Source organism: Aethalodelphis obliquidens, unplaced genomic scaffold (genome assembly GCF_003676395.1).
Source record: "Aethalodelphis obliquidens isolate GAN/ISIS:26980383/991018 unplaced genomic scaffold, ASM367639v1 scaffold50, whole genome shotgun sequence".
NCBI classification, from domain to species: Eukaryota; Metazoa; Chordata; class Mammalia; order Artiodactyla; family Delphinidae; genus Aethalodelphis; species Aethalodelphis obliquidens.
Window position 1 is genome coordinate 6,219,924 of NW_020837994.1, and position 16,931 is coordinate 6,236,854.

The window sequence follows — 16,931 nt, forward strand, 5'->3', positions numbered from 1 at the left end:
GGAGAGGCTGCACATCTTCTATTAAAAGTTTTAGCTGAAAATTCAGAGACATCTGAAGATGGTGTGTATCTTTTTCTTTTTTTTTTTTTGCGGTATGTGGGCCTCTCACTGTTGTGGCCTCTCCCGTTGCGGAGCACAGGCTCCGGACGCACAGGCTCAGCGGCCATGGCTCACGGGCCCAGCCGCTCCGCGGCATGTGGGATCTTCCCAGACCGGGGCACGAACCCGTGTCCCCTGCATCGGCAGGTGGACTCTCAACCACTGCACCACCAGGGAAGCCCGATGGTGCGTATCTTGCTCCTGCCACAAAGGAGAGTGGACGAGCTCCCCACCCCTCCACTTCCCGTGGACTAACTACAGAACAGCTCCTGCAGATGGACATCTCCTTTACGGTCAGGTAGATCTGGGCAGGAACCCTGGCTCCCTGACTCACTGGTGGTGGTGCGGGGGTGACCTTGGGTAAGAGGTCGAACCTCTGTGAGCCCCATTTCCTCCTCTGGAAAATGCGAAAAACAAGACCTCAGCTTGAGGGCTGTGAGGACTCAAGAGGTCATGTAGGCCAAACGCAGCACAGAATTCAGCAAAGATTGAGAGACTCTTCTTGAGAGTGGCAGACACTCTCTAGGCACTGGGGTTACCTCAGTGAACAAAACACCAAGATGGCTGCCTCGTGGAGACGCACCATGGTCCCGAGAGGCTAAACAGACAAATGGAAAACAGCCAGACATATATGAAAACAGAAATCTGATCCCCCAAGCTCTGCAGGAACCAGCCCCCCATGGTCAGGACTTGGTCAGTAACCTGCCAGCTTTCCTAATTTTTCCTCCCGTCCACATCAGGATCAATGAGAAAAGACAAATATGCTTCCCAAACCAAACACAGAAGACGGCCCGCTCCCAGCTTCCTCAGGCCAACAGCCTCCAATCAAAGCAGCGCTCAAGCCTTCCCCTGTTTTCACTGTCAACCTTCCCCACTTCCCTGCCTGCCTTTGAGTCTCACCCGAGGCTCATGATGGTGGCCGGTTCCCTTGTTACAGCCGGCTCTGAATAAAGAGCCTCTGCCTGCTCTCAGCTGGGCGGCCTGTATTGATGTCCACAGCCCATACGCATAACAAAGAAGTAAATTATAGAGCACGTTCTGCCCTTGAACTGGACCCCCAGTCCTGCCCGGATTATTCTTAACACAGCAGCCAGAGTGATCTTGTTAAAATCGTAACACAGGGCTTCCCTGGTGGCGCAGTGGTTGAGAGTCCGCCTGCCGATGCAGGGGACACGGGTTTGTGCCCGGTCCGGGAAGATCCCACATGCCACGGAGCGGCTGGGCCCGTGAGCCATGGCCGCTGAGCCTGCGCGTCCGGAGCCTGTGCTCTGCAACGGGAGAGGCCACAACAGTGAGAGGCCTGCGTACCGCAAAAAAAAAAAAAAAAAAAAAAAAAGTCGTAACGCATAGTATTTAACACCAATGGAAAGAAGAAAATACACAGCAGGGTAGGAGGGGTCTGGAAAACTAGGGGCAGGGAAGGGGGTTCACCAATGCAACAGGATTGTCAGGGTGGGCCTTGAGGAGAAGGTGATGGAGGAGCAAAGACTTGGAGGTGGGCAGCTAGCCATGCAGATGTCCAGGGGAAGAACACTCCAGGCAGAAGTCATAGCCTTGAGGCAGGAGTGGGCCTGAAGTGTTCCAACAGAGCAGGAGGTGGGGTCAGAGATGCCGGGGAGACTTGGCATGGACTCCTCCACGTTGGAGGAGTCCACCTCCTTTGTAGGTCATGTAAGGACTATGACCTTTACTCCAAGGCCAACGGGGAGCCATTACAGAGTTTTGAATAGAGGGGTGACTCGTTCTGATTCACATCTTAATGGGATCACTCTAGCTGCTGTGTTGAGAATGAAGTGCAAGGGGGTGAGTACAGAAGCAGCAGCCCAGTGAGGGAAGCTATGCAGTCCTCCAGGTACAAGGAGATGGGGCTCCGACCAGGGTGGCCAAAGTGCAGGTGGTGGCAATGGTCAGGCTCTGGATATATTTTGATTATGAGCCTAAAGTTTGGGAGACACCGTGTTAGTGGCTTTCTTCTCCCTTTCCCTCTTCCCTCAAAAATACAGACATCTTCACAGATCCAGGAAGCAAACTGTGGTCCTGGTCACCCTGACAGCCCAATGACCATCGCGCTGAGCACGGATGCCATTCCACACACACTGGCCAGGAGCTGGGGTGCCAGCGGGGCACGTCTGCTCTGGGTGTCTCCAGTGATACCCTGGCACTGCTGGTGAGTGACAGCTCCCCACATAAAATGTGAGCAATGATCACTTCCTTGATCTAACTCTTAGCAAACAAGAGGGAATTTAAACTGGGCTCAATCCTTCCCCGGGACCATTTAGCATCACATATCAAAAGCCTTAAAAAAAAAAAAAAAAAAAAGCTGCATACTCTTTGACCCAGCAATTTCAAGTAAAGAAATTGGGCTGAAGGAAATAAACAGACAAGCACATTAAAATGTTGATCTCAGCATTACTGACAGTGGTAAGAAACTGAAAACAGCAACAGGAACTTGGTTAAACAAATAATGACATATCCTTGTGACGGACTACTACATCGCTATTTAAAGTCATTTTGGAGAGAAGGTTTAATGGCGTGGGGAAATGTGACATACTAAGGTTGCAAAACCTTAGTATAATCTGTACAATCTGCTCCAAATGGTGGGGGAGGAGGTTGGGGGAGGGGGAGTAGGATTATATGTGGACTCAACATTGGAGAGAAAACCAAAAGGCTGGGAGGAGCTACCTCTACCTGGCAGGGTCATGGGTCATTTTCATGTGTTCTCTGGGTTATCGTAGGTTTCTAAAATTTTCTGTTGTTTACAGGTACTACTGGTGTAATCAGAAAAAAAAAAAAATCACATGAAATAAAAACACGATAAACGTGATAAAATTTTCAAAGTAATATTTATCCTAGCAATAAAAATAACTACCTATTCCACAATGTGTCATGAGGTTTAATTAGTTTGAGGACATGAAAGAAGCCTGAAGAGGACAATGTAGTACGTGGAACTGGAATCTTTCTGTGACACTATGAAAATGGCCAGTGTTTACTATGTCTAGTGTCCCCCTGCAGCTTCCACCACTGAGGCCACCACAATACGACAAAGAGATACGCAGATCTGATGGACTGCACTCACTCTGATACTCCACGCATGGTAGTCCTGAACTTGGGGAGATGAGAAGGAGGAGGGAGCAGGAAGGAAGATCAAGGTTTTAGAACCTGTGGGCCTTCAACAAACAGCATCAGCATCTCCTGGGAGCTTATTAGAAATGCAGAGTCTCAGGCCCACGCTCCCGCTGACTGAATCAGAACCCATGCTTGGAAGAGCCCCCAGGCAGTGCCCATGCATGTTAAGTTTCAAAGGCCCTCTCCAGAACACAGCATGTTTTCCCAGCTTGGGGCACGGGGGTGGGGTGTGGTTTGAGATGATCTCAAGTAGGAGGATTTCTCAAGCAAATATTAATTACCTAAAAGATGTAAAAATCACCCAAACCACCCAGAGGTGCAGAGTCTCCGAGCCTTTGGGCCATATCAGGACTCTGGCACCAACCCTGAAGAGCTACTTCCATCTCATTAGCCTTTTACAGGAAGTGGAACCACATCAGGCATTCCCTTTTCTACCCAGGGAATCCTGAGGCCCCGCTGGCTGGGTGGAGAGCTGTGCATGAATAGTTAATAGCGCTCTGCCCAGAAACAAACATAAAAGGAGCAAAACCAGGTCAAAGCAGTATCACAACATCTCCAGGCGAGGGCTAGGCCTTTTCTAGCACTCACAACATAACTGTGTTGGAACAAGAGGATAGGCTGGGAGACAAGGCTACTTTTCTAACCCTTGAAGATGCCCCAGTTTGCCAGAAGGCCCGGGGAAGGGGTGGGAAAGAAGCCTTGATTGCTATATCTGTAGTCCCACGGCTCAAATAAATTAGGTCACCTGCCTCATACATAAATTCCTCAACACAGGATCATTTTACACTTCTTTGAAGAAGGGAGGAAACAAACATGTCACGAGGCTCTACACTCTGCACCATTTCTCAGTCTCGGCTACACCTTGGCATCACCTGGGGAGCTCTGCAGAGCTCTGATGCCTGGGTCCCAGCCAGAGCCGTTACAGGGCACTCGGAGGTGGGGCTGGGGTGCTGGTCATTGATAAGAGTCCCCAGGTGATGCTAAGGTACAGCCAAGGCTGGAACTCGAAATCTAGCACCTGCCGACAGCTCAGAGAAGCAGGTAGAGAATGATTCTGACCACGCTGGTGCAGAGTGGCAAAGGGACAGAGCTGGAATCAGAACCAGGATAGTTTTTCCGCTTCTACAGGCACCTCCATTTTCAGAAGGCAGGGATGCCAGAGGTCCTCTCAGAGTCTGACCTGCAAAAACCTGAATAGGCTTCCTTGAACCCTCCCAAGCACCCAGACTGCCCCCCCACACACATGCACACCTATGTCCACCGCTGAACTATGATGACAGTTCAGTCAAGGCTCTGGAAGGAAGAATCACAGGACCAGGAGGTGAGTGGGTGAGGAGATAACAGGAAGGAAAAATAGCGATGCCAAGAGCTGCCATTCACACAGAAGACGCTGCCTGTGAGGCACTCTACAGGCTTCACCAATCCCACACCAACCCTTTGAGGTAGAGACTTCTAGTTTCCATTTTATAAATGAAAAAAAAAGAATGCTGAAAGCTCAGAGAAGTAACTTACTTGAACTCATACAGCTACCAGGAGACGAACAGCGAATTCAACCCAAAATCCATTGGCACTGACTACTGTCTTACATGGCTTTAAAAAGTACTTAACTGAAGTACCTGGGAGAACCATCCGTAGTGGAGGAAAAAGAACTCATGACTCTGGTGACCCTCAAGAAGTTACTCTGAAGGCTCTGGAAATAACGATGCTCATTCAACAATGACAAGGACTCACAAAACTGCCACATTCTTGCATGATAATCCTCTCAACATACTTACCCAGTAATCATTATTATTCCCAATTTATGTATAAGGAAACTAAGGCGTCGAGACATTAAGTAACTTGCCGAGGTCCCACAGCAATAAAGTATCAGGATTGGCAGCGGGGTCATCCACAAATCCAGGGTCTCTTTCAAGCTACCAAGAGGGGAAGTGTGGGAGGAGACCTTTCAAGAGGGCAAACAGTGAGCTGGACCACAGCGTCCTGGATACTTCCTGGAAAGTGTCTCTAGGCCGAGCATCCCTGCCTCTGTCACTCTATCAGGACTACTTTTTAGTTAGGCATCTTTTTGCTATAATCATTCAACCTGCATAAAAGGAATGTCCACTTTATTTATTCCTGGAGAGGGACGAGTGTATGGCTGGGAAATGTTGAGGGGTTTACACCGGATTAGGATGAAGTGCATCCCAGGGAAACCAATACACAAAGGAAAACGGCCCAGGCAGCAACAGAGCTTGCCAGCCTGTACCGGAGACGGCGCATGACTCAGCATCAGCCAGGAATCGGTTGAGTCCCAGCTCTGCAAACCCGAACCCACGTGACAGGGACAAGTCTTGCAACCACCAGATGCCACACTCCTTCATCAGGAAAGTAGGGATCCTGCCAACCTCCAGAGAGCATCCTGGGGGACAAAGTGGCTGACGTTCTCAATGGCCCCAAAGTCACCTGCGTCATTACTTACCTGTGTGTGCCAGGTGTTCTGCTGAATGAACACTTAATCCTCACAGCCGTGTGATATGAGATGGGCTCCGCTGCTTTCCTGATTTCACAGATGAGGACTCTGAGGCCCAGAAGGGTTGCCCGAGGTCACACAGCCAGGAGGTGACGGTCAGGGTCTGACCCAGTTCTTTCGGGCTCCAAAGCTGATGTTCTCCCCCAATACTCCAGGCTGCTTAGTCGTAATCACCTCGGAGCGCTCACCGTAGAAACTGACTTCAGGGTCTGTAAAGAGCAATTCAGGTTGGATGCTAGGAAGCACGTCCAGGCCTTGACGGCAGACAAACACTAGACAGGATAAGCCAGAAATTCCAAACTGCTAGAAAGGGCAGATTAGGAACAGCTGGGAGTCCCTGACCGCACAGCACAGGGGAGAGCACAGGGCCCCGGGGGAGGGGCACGCAGTTGTCAAACTTTATAGGTTAGTTCAGTTAAAAAAAAAAAAAAAAAGTAAAATAAAATAAAACACAAAATTTAGGGGAAAAAGCTAAACTGATTCTCTCAAAATCATCAAAAATTCTATTAATTCACAGGTTACAACCTTTAATACTTTGTCTATTTCTTTTCAGCCCTGTTTCAACAGATGTCTGCTTTGAAAAATATATTTGGGATTTAACAGTAGAGTGTTCAGTATTTTTCTAAACATAAATTGTATTGTGGCATTTTCCCATGACACAAAAAACATGTCAGAAACAACATTTAATCTTTGTATAATATCCCACTGCTTGGCTCTGACATATTTTACTTGTCCAGTCCAATTGTTTTTCTTCTTTTTTCACCATTATAAATAACACTACAATGAACATTTTTATTCTTACATCTTTTCTGCCCATCTCTGATTATTTTCTTTGGCGAGATTCCTAGAATTGGAATACTGGGATAAGGGGAGTAAGTGTTTCTAGGACTACTGACAGTTACAGCCAAATTGCTTTCCTAAAAGCGTATGTTAATTTGCTTTCCACCAGTAGCAAAGGAGAATACCTGTCTCCCAGCACCTTCTGCGGAATCTAACATTGTCTTTCAAACAATCTTGGCTAGTAAGCGAAAAATAGTAGCATGAACCTGCAAAGAGGCACAGAGACTTTAAATAACCTACCTCTAGTCATAGAACCCGTACGTGGATGAACAGGGATTTGAACTGAAGTCTGAGCTCCAACGGGTTGGGTCCCTACCCACCACCCAGAAGGACCCAGCCACAGCTTGGGTTATACAATGGCTGTCCAATATCAGGTATCCTTTTAGGCTATTTTACATGAGAGTTCCAGAAGGGCAAGGACCTTTGCCTTAGTCTTTGATTATCCCAAGCTTCTAGACCAACAATGTCCAAAAGAACTTTCTGCGATGATGGAAATGATCTGTATCTGGGCTGTCTGATAGGGGAGTCACTATCCTCTCTTGAGTGCTTGAAATGTGGCTAGTGCAACTGAGGAAATGTATTATTAATGTGACTTAATTTTAATTAAATTTAACTTAACTTGTGACTAGTGACCACCACCTTGTACAGCACAGCTCTAGAGTTACCTAGTGTACCACCGAGTATTTATTAAGTGACAAACTCATGGAGTCCCCTAATGTCACCTACCTCTATCACCCTTCCTGAAAGGCAAGAGTTTGCTTCTTCTACCCTTATCGCTGTGTGTCCGTTTGTTCTCTCAGATGCAGGGTTAATGCTATTTATCTGCTGTGTGGGGGTGATGTGAAGATCAGCTAATTAATGTGTGCAAAGAGCTGCACTGCTGACTGGTTCTCAGAATAACTGCACGTTAATAAAACGTTTCAATGACCAATACTCATCCAGAGGCCAAAGCAGGGCTGGGTTTATTTAGTAAAAGGCTGGTTTCTCTGACTCATCCTGAACCAGATCCTTCCACTGTGGCTCTCATCAGTGCAAAGTCCTTTTATTTGAAAGATTTCACCAATCGGAAGATACTGAAATTTACCTTCACCATGGTTTTGATGTCACAGTTTGATGAATAAATTAATAATACAAACAAGACTGGGGAGGGCGGATATTTAACCAACTTGAACAAATTGCTTTTAAGCTCTTAAGCGCTTTAATTGCTTGCATGATAATGAGGCGAATTTTTAAATGTCTTGATCCACTCTTAGGTAGGCCCAGTAAAAGCACCTCTAAAGGGAAACACTTTGCTAAGCACTCAGTTTTAATCATGTGGCATTCTAGAAAGTTACAAAGTGGCCACGCTAAGAAAAATAAGGTTTTCGGGCCAAGAAGTGTACGATCAAATGCTAGGCCTTGGTGTGTGCCCCTGGGCGGATGGCTTAACTTTCTGAGCTTGTCTCCCCATCCAGAACATGGCCCGGAACAGCAGCTACCTGACACACAGAAGGCACTCTGTTTTGCTCCTGCCCCATCCTTCCACTTCCTGGACAACCACGGGATGAGAGGATTGACAATGTCCCTGCCCACCCTGCCTGGGGAAATGAAGATGCCAATTCTCAAAGCCCCAAAGGCAAGAACGGACACATCCTTTACAACACCAAACCATAAATATAAGACCGTTCCCCCTGACATCTGGAGGTCACTATTATTACTTTCTGTAATAATGTCAGAGTAGGAAGCAGCTTGAAACCTTGCTACTCCAAGCTGGACTATGGACCAGCAGCAAAGCATCCCCTGGGAGCTTGTCAGAAATGCAGATTCTTGGGCCCCAAGAATCTTCAGACCTACTATAGACCTACTGAATTAGAACCTGCATTGTAACAAGATTCTTGGGTAAGGTGTGTTCATCTTAAAGTTTGAGAAGCACTACCTAATAAAACATCAAATCTACTCTCCTCTCCCAACCTAATTTTCTAGAGAGGGAAACTGATTCCAGGAATGGGCAAGTGTTTTACCGGAGCCATAAGTATTAGCTCCAACTCTTTGGTTTGACTTTCAAAGAGTTCAAAGACCAGACTTTTAGAAATCAACAATCATTCCACAGCAAGAAAATGGGGTCTTTATGAGACAAACATCCTTAAAACCTAGGGTTCTTGACAATTATAATGAATACTCAATCGCATCTGATATGCTTTCCCTACCGTGGGCCCAGGCCACAGGGCTACCACTCATTGGCAAAGCAAATGCAGGACTCAGGGGACAGGGACGAGGGGACACGGAACACCTGCTCTTGAGATCCTGCTACATTGATGTCCCGTTTCCTTTTTGTTTTCCAAATGAAAGAAAAGCCCCGATTTGAGGTTTGGAATGTGACAAAGAACAAAACTATTCTCTCACCTTCCCTAGTGAAACTGGAGTGGAATCAGTATCAAGGCAGCATCTAAACACTTGTCAGAATTCAGAGTCTGTGATCAGCAAAGTGGGTTTCCTTTATGGTGACCACACCATCAGACAATGCTGAGGTGTCCTCTCCATCCCATCTAAAGGAACTCCTGATGTCTCCTGCTGAGCCTGGGGACACCTTGGTAATGGGAGGACAGGACTTCCCCCACTGGCTGCACGGAACCCTTTGTCAGATGACGAGTCATCTAACCACAGGGAACAAATCTTTTCTGGGTCACAGAAATCTGACACGTGAAAGAGGAAGGCTGACAAACACACCCTCAGATTGAACTGGCCCAGGCAAGGATGGGACAAGAGTAGAGCCCAATTACTACCACTTTGGAAACAGCAATATAGGCTTTTTTTTTTTTTTTTTTTGTACCCAGGGATCATGAAGTGAGACATTTAGGCTGACTTTCCCAATAAATGCTGTGTAGGGTAGGGTGGGGTTAGGAGGGTGGATAAGCTTACTGTGGGGTGGCTTCCTTACTAAGCTTTTCTAAGGCTTCTGAACCAAAAAAAAAAAAAAAAAAAAGAAAGAAAGAAAAGAAAGGCAGGGGGGAATCCAAATGCAAAGACACACTCACTTCTCTGAGGAACTGTTTGTCATTCACCAGGGAGCCAGCCCCACCTACAATACAGAGACACATATTTACATATTTCAACTCCATTGCTGGCTGAAGGGCTACAGAGAGTGAAGACTCATTCGAAGAAAAATGTTCTTGGAAAAAAGATTTGCCTAACGGTTTAGCAGAACAGCTCAAAGTTATGCAAATCCCCTGCTTGAGGCTTGTTTATCACCCCTACCTTCCTCTACTACCTAAGCTCCCAAGAGGGATTGCAAAGTAAGCTGTCATAGTCTGGTTAAAAAAATGAAGTAGAAATCACAGTAGACCCTCCTGCTTCTCATGTGTGACAAGAAGTCTCACCATGGCATATGCCTCTGACCCTACAATCCCACTTTCTAGGGATTTATCTTAAGGAAATACTAAAATTACACAGGGTGTACAAGAATAATTACTGCTGCTTTGTGATAATAAGAAAAAAACTAAAAATAAACGAAAAGTCAAAATTTGGGTACTGTTCAACTAAATTATGCCATGTTAAAGCACTGGGGTTCTACGTAGCCATTAAAAATGTTGCCATTGGGGGAAAAGTTATAACATGGAAAGCTTTATCATTAAAGGAAAATAAACATTCAAAATATTGTAACTATGATCTCACTTTTTTCTACAGTCAGAAAGAGAAGGTACAACCCAAAATGTGGTGAAACATTTTCTTTTTGCTTTTCTCTATATTGTCTTACTTTGCTACAGTGAACATGTATTGCTTTGGTAATTAGAATAAAGACAATAAAAGTCAGGAAAATAACTGTGACAAAGTAAAAATATATAACCTACAGAAGACTAAGCCTCTACATTTACAGTTTCATTAGAAGCCTTCCTTATGGAAAACTATAAATTCAGGGATCCACGCATGCTTGGTTCCCTGGGAACTGGGGCATGTGTCACTTTCAAAGTGGCCCCCATAGCAGTCTGTCAGCGCACAGTAAAGATGGAGCGATTTAGTTTTCAGTTACAAAAAGCCAGGCTGATAGACCATGTAAGAACGCAGCTAAAAAAAAAAAAAATTGGCCCTGAAATTGACGTTGATTTACCCTGCTAGGCTCTTGGAATCAAACCTGCAAGGAAGTGATTTAAATCCCATTGTTCTTATGTTTTATGTTTTACATTTCTGGACGTGGGAGAATGTATTGGGACAGGAACAGCAGGAGGGTTGGGGTCCAGGTAGAGCAGCCGTTCATTAGAACTATACCGGCAGCTAAGTACCCAGGTGAGGATTGTACTGTGCGCTTAGTAGGTTTCATTTTCCTTCAAACTATGACATTTAAAGAGTGAGCAGGCATCTCAAACTGAGTCCCTTGCTTGTGTTGCCCAACAGTATCTTGAATTCTTAATCACCTTCTTTCCCATATTTGTAATTTTTGATCTGGAAATATCAGGTTACGCAACATGTCAACCTGCACAACGATGTAATTCTGTCAGAAAAAAAAGGACTCAATGAGGGAGAAATTCTAACAAAACTGGAAATGACTTTTCTAAGAAAAGAGAAGATATTTTGGTTTCAAGCATTTGAGCTGTTTTTAAATAGACTGTGGATGCAATATTGCTGGTTCTTCTGGGGCTGTCGAGTTCCCTGCCCATTCCCCACCCTCAAACGCACAGTGTTCCAAAGGGATGAAGGAGGTGGGAGGGAATGACCATCTGTGAATGGCCTGCAGCATGTCAGAGGTTTTATGGACCTTAATCCTTACAGTGTTGTAAACCAGACAATATCTTCCTATTTTACAAGCAAGAGAACTGAAGTTCCAAAGGTAATTTGCCTAAGGCCACAGAGTCATGACTCCCCTCCAGAAAATTAAGGGGTTAAAGTCACATCCTATCAATTTACTGCCACAAAACCAGAGAGGGTTGAGGAGATTCTACGACCTAGAGTCAGATCTATTGGAAGAGAGCCTTTGGAGATCCGAATCACCCACCCTTACAATACCCAGCCTTCTACTGCAACACCCGTTTCTACGGAGTTCACTACCTCGTATTCCAGATCGTTCCATTCGCTTCTAGAACTGTCTTCTGATGGTTCTTTTTAAGGCTGAGCCTTGATTCTGCCCCCTGGGCCCCCGCACTGAGCAAGGCTGATCCCGTTTCCCCCACAGTCCATCAGGGTGATTCACTGGCCTACTGCCCCCATTCCACCCCCCTTCCGCCCCAAAAGAGAGGCCTTGATACTAGCAGGCTGACAGATGAATCCAAGAGACCTCTCTAGAAAACTGAACCTCTCCGTCCCTGACAACTTCCCCACCACAGAAGATGGCGAACTCACACACCAGCCTGCACACTGCCCCCACTCAAAGACACGTGGTAGGAACAAAACCTTCCCTGAATTAGTCCCCTAAAACTATATGAACGTCTCCATCCTAAGTCCTGAAGAACGTGGGGACGTCCAAATATCCAAACATTCGCAAAGCAGGGCCGAGAGGAGACACACATTCACCTCAGGAAAGTCAGCTCCGACGGGTCCAATTCCACCAGGTGAAAGGACTTCCCATCCTCACCGTCACCAGAGAAAACATTGCTTCTCAACGCGCCCTTCTAACGCCTACAAAGAGAGGAATCTCCTTTGCCAGATGACTGGCCTCGCCGCGCACCTCCCCTCCCAGGCGCGCGCGCGAACACACACTCGAGCGCGCGCGCGCTTCCACTGCCACCACCTGTGAAAACATCTCTTGTAACTTTGGCGAAGAGAGCTCCCGGCAAAGCTGAGCGGCAGGGCGCCGGGAGCGCGCCGGGGGTGGTGAGGGTGGAGGGCCGGGCGAGGAAAGGGGAGGGACGCGCCGCCTGCACTCCGCGCCGCGGGCTGGAACTTGGCCTGGAACGCGGCGGTCTCGGCTCGGGTTTCCCGCCCCGGCCCCGCCCACCCAGCGGCCCAGCTCGCGCGGACTGCGGCTCGGCTCGCTGAGGAGCCTCAAGCCGGGGAGCACGGGCAGGCGTCTGGGGTGCGCGACTGGGCCTCGACCCGCGCAGCCCACCGTGGACCCCCGGAGGCTGCCTGAGGGCGGCAGGGAGGAGGGTAGCGCGGGGCCAGCGCCGAGGCGAGGGGCGGGAGTGCGCCGCCCCTAAGCGCAGGGAAACAGGTTGCTGCGGAGCCCCATAGCCTCCCCGCGGCCGCCCCGCCGCGACCCGATTCCCGTCCTGCCCCGGGAGCGAACCCAGCCCCTCCAGGGCGCCCTCCACCTTCCCGGACCCCCGCGGCCCGGCCCCAGCCCGGCAGGCAGCCGGGTTAAAGGCGCCTTCAGCAAGGTCAAGGCGAGGCCGGCCGGCACCTGGGGATTTTTCCCAGCCGAGCAAGAGCTTTGCAATCGCATTGTTAAGGATCCTGGCAGTGGCAGGAAATCCGAACGGCCCCACAGGTCTGCGGGAGGGAGGATTTATTTTACAGCGCGGAACACACTCAGACAGACCCGAGATTTCGGCGGGGGGCGGGGGGGAGGGGATCCGAGGTTTCCGGAAGATGGAATGGGGCAAAAACAAAAATTCCCCACCCGTGCACGCCCCCACCCCCCGCCTGCGGGAGGAGGGAGCTCAGGGCCACTGTGCCCCTGGCTTCAGCGATCTGCAGGGCACTGGCAGGTCTGGGGCTGCTTATCCCGCTATGGGCGAAAAATAAGATTTAAAAACACTCTACTATGGTTTCTCTATCAAAGACCATCAATGTGCTGCAGGCGGCAAAGGGCAGCAGCGAGATGTGGAGAATAAACAAAACAGAAGCAAATTGCTGTCCGCGTAGCAGAGAAGCGAGGGGGACGGAAGCCATACTCGGCACCCGTCCCCATTCCATCAAAGCCGGCCTAGCCCAGGAAACCAGGAATAGGTACCTGGTGGTGGCGGGCTCTGGCAGAGGCCAGCACTCTCCCTCCGAACCCCGCGCCAGAGTGGGCCTGCATTGCTGGGATGCTTGGCATCTCGGGGGGCGCGGGGGACCAGGCATAGCGGGCAGGTTTCTAAACATGAAGGGAACTGCGTGTGGCAGATGGGGAGGAGGCGCTCGGAGAAGCAGAGAAAAGGGCCTTTGGGGTTCCCCAGGACACAAAGCCAGTTTCCTCATACAGCATTCCCTGGAAGGCCTCCCAACACCCCCAAGGGGAGGCTTGGGCCCTGTAAACTCAATGGATCCTGAGTTCTGACCGGCTTTTTCTCTCTGATCAATCCCAGATCCTTTTCCCAGTCCCTGCCTCGATCTCCGGTCCTTTAGGGACAGCAGCATCAGCACCCAACGCCCGTGGCAGGAGTGGCGAGGCGGCTCCCTTGTCTGGTCCCGGGATAGGAGCGCCCCGGTACTTACATTCCTCAAGCAGGCAAACTTTCGGGCTTGTCTTTCGCGAACAGGGGGCTCGCATCACGGTTCCCGGTAATCACTGAGGCAGTTTATGTAATTGCCCGCGATGCCATTTGGCAGATCTCCCGGCGTGCGCGGCCGCACAGCTCAGCACATGAGCACCCTTTCAGCCCGGCGCTCGAATCCCGAGTGTGCCCCGCAGCCGCCTTCCAAAAGTAGCGCAGCGATCTCGTGGTCTAGTCAAATACCAAGACTGCAAGCAGGACCCGGCAAAACCCAGGCTGTCTCTCCGCGCCGCTTTCGCCGCATTGGTGGCTTACAGATAGCTGCATCTCTACAAACCTCGCCAGGGCTGGCGGTAGGAGGGGGTGAGGGACCGGGCGGGGGATTGCCGCGATTCTGAAGAGGGATCCGTAAGCCACCTGAGTAATAATACCCTCGTCCACATGGACCAGGGTGCACAAATCACTTTAACGTCTCGCCCTGAAAGGGGAGCCAGTTTCCAAAGTTAGAGACCACGCAGTTGAATTTCCAGTACTTTCAAACCTCGCCTAGGCGTAGGCAGGGCAGAGAAGGGAGGGCAGCGGCCAGCAAAGCCCACCCTACTGCCCAGCTAACGAGGACTCACCAGTTGAACCTCCCCTTGCCCCAGTAGTTGACTGTGATTCCCTGGTTGCGTGTACACACACACACACACACACACACACACACACACACACACACTCTCCTCGAGACCACCTTCCCGTCTGCTCCTCCAGTATAAAAACTGCATATTTAAATCGCGAAGAAAATGACTAAGGAGCTCGGTGATCACATTTCATTCCAGAGCACATTTCCCCGAAGCTGGGGGTACAAGCGATCTCTCTCTCTCCCTCTCTCTCTCTCTCACACATACACACACACGAGCGTTCCGCGTGTCCACCCGGCGGCTGCAGCCTCAACTCGCTCCGAGGGGAAGGTGGACACCGCGGCAGGCTAGGAGAGAGGAGCGCCGCGCCGGCTGCAGAGGGCGCGAGGCTGGGGTCGCTTCTCCCAGTTCTTCCCTCCAACCGCAGCGCGTGCGGGGCCGCCGCAGCCGGCGCTTGCCCCTCAAGGCAGGCTGCAGCCCCGGAGCCCGGCGCCGCCTCGCGGGCTCCTCCAGCGCCCGCCGAGGCCCTGGGGCGGGCGGTTCTGCAGAGTGGCTGCGGGCGCTGGGGCCAGGGTGGGGAAGGGGATCCGGGCGAGGCCGACGAACCTCGGCCCGCGCCCACCTCCCTGCTCTCCCCTAGCCCTGGCTCCCAGGCTCCAGTCCGCGGCAAGCTCCGGGGGCTGCGCGGTAGAGGCTCGGGGCTCCAGACCGACTCGCCTCACCGGCAACCCGCGCCCCTGCCGTCCCCCCTGCCTCCCCCGGTGCGGGCCGGGGGAGCGGGCGAGCCTCTCCCAGAACCCTGGGCATCCTCGCGAGCTGCTCCGACCCTGCCCCAGCTAACGAGCGCAGAGAGTATTGAGAGCGGGCGAGGCGCCGCCGCGGTCCCCAAAGGCGCTTTTCCGTAGAACGGATCGCGCCGCCTTACCGTGGCTGTAGGCTGCCACCGCCGGAGAAGCGGGGAGGAGGGCGGCAGAGAGGCAAGGCGCCGCGCCGGTGGCTCCTCTCGCTCTCGGCGGCGAGGCTCCTCGGCTCCGCGTGCCCGAGCAGGACGCCCAGGAAGGAGCAGGTCCCGGCTCTGCGCTCAGCTCCAGCGAGACCAACAATAGCTCCCGCAGGGAGCGAAGCCCCAGCAAGTCTCCAGCCCCGCGCGCACTCCTGGCTCCGGCTCCCGGCCGCTCCCGGCCGGCGTCCCTACCAGCACTGCTGCCCCACATGAAACAGCTGCAATCCCGAGGCTTCTGGGGGGTTGGGGCGGGTGTGTGCGCGCGCGCGGGTGTGAGTGTGTGTGTGTTTAATAGCTTCCCTCCTCTTCTTCCCCTCCCTGCCTGCTCGCCTGCCTGCCTCCGTCCCCAACCCTCGCTCTCTACACACAGACGGAGAGGGCGAGCGAGACACACACCACACACACTCACACACACACGTACACGCACACGCAGGTTACATGAATGGGAGGCTGGAGCCAATCCTAGGAGGCTGGGCGAGCCGCGGCTCACAGACGAAGGGAGCAGGACCGCACCACTGCACCGGGGGGCGCCACGCAGGTGATGCGCGTCCTCCCGGGGCCACTCACCCGCCTCTCGGCCAGCCCAGTCTGTCTGTTCTTTCTGACGTCTTCCCCTCTCCCCTTCCCTCTTTTCTCTCCGCTTCGTTCTCCGTCTTCTCTCCTTCCTATTTCCTTTTCGTTCTCGAATTCTCCGAGTTCTCTCAGTTCACTTTCTCGGTCTCCTCTTTACTTTCACCGTCCTCGCTTGCTCTCTCGCCCCCTTTCTCAAACTTTCTCCTCCCTTGTCCCAACTTTTCTCGACTTCTCCTCTTGCCCTTTGTTCTATTTCCTCCCGCTTTGGCCTTCTCCCCCGTCTCTCTGCAGTGTTTTCTGGTCTCCTTTCCTTCCCCCCATCGCCTGTCCCTGGGTCTCTCTTGGGCGCGTGGCCCCGCTCCCAGCCGACTCCCTGTTGTTATTTCACGCCCGCAACACTTTTGCAGGGACGTCTCTCTCGCCCTTGCTGCTTCAGCACAGCCAGAGGTAATAAAAAGCTGAGAACCAGAGTTCCTTCCTCAGGCACGCAAGACGCCCAAAGAAAGGCCCTCCTTCTTCGGACAACTTCCCCAGAGCCATGGTAACAGCTACTGACTCGCGATAACAATCATTTAAAGAATAACTGCAGTGAATGTGGTCCAAGAGGTTTCTGTCCTTCGCCTGTCTAGATCGTGATCGCCAGCACAATGCAAGAGAAGGGCATTTTTATATGATGGGAGAGGCAGCTTGGTGCAGTGGCAACTTGCTGGGGCTTAGGGAAGAAATTCCCACCCCAGCCCTGCTGCATGCTAACTGTATGACTTCGTGCAGGCCATTACTCTTTATCCAGCCTCAGTCTTCTCATCTGTAAAATGGATGGTTATGGTGAG

The 16,931-nt window shown here is 51.0% G+C and overlaps 1 protein-coding gene across 1 annotated transcript in view; it reads right to left on the reverse strand.

The window, feature by feature from the left end:
• Positions 1–16,140, reverse strand: part of TENM4 (teneurin transmembrane protein 4) — a 742,958-nt gene extending 726,818 nt beyond the window's left edge. The window contains exons 1-3 of the mRNA XM_027083511.1: positions 15,451–16,140; positions 9,589–9,632; positions 5,684–5,943 (exon numbers count right to left, since the gene is read on the reverse strand). The gene's annotated coding sequence lies outside the window, so the exon portion shown is untranslated. The remainder of the gene's footprint in view (positions 1–5,683; positions 5,944–9,588; positions 9,633–15,450) is intronic.
• Between the last annotated feature and the right edge of the window lie 791 nt (positions 16,141–16,931).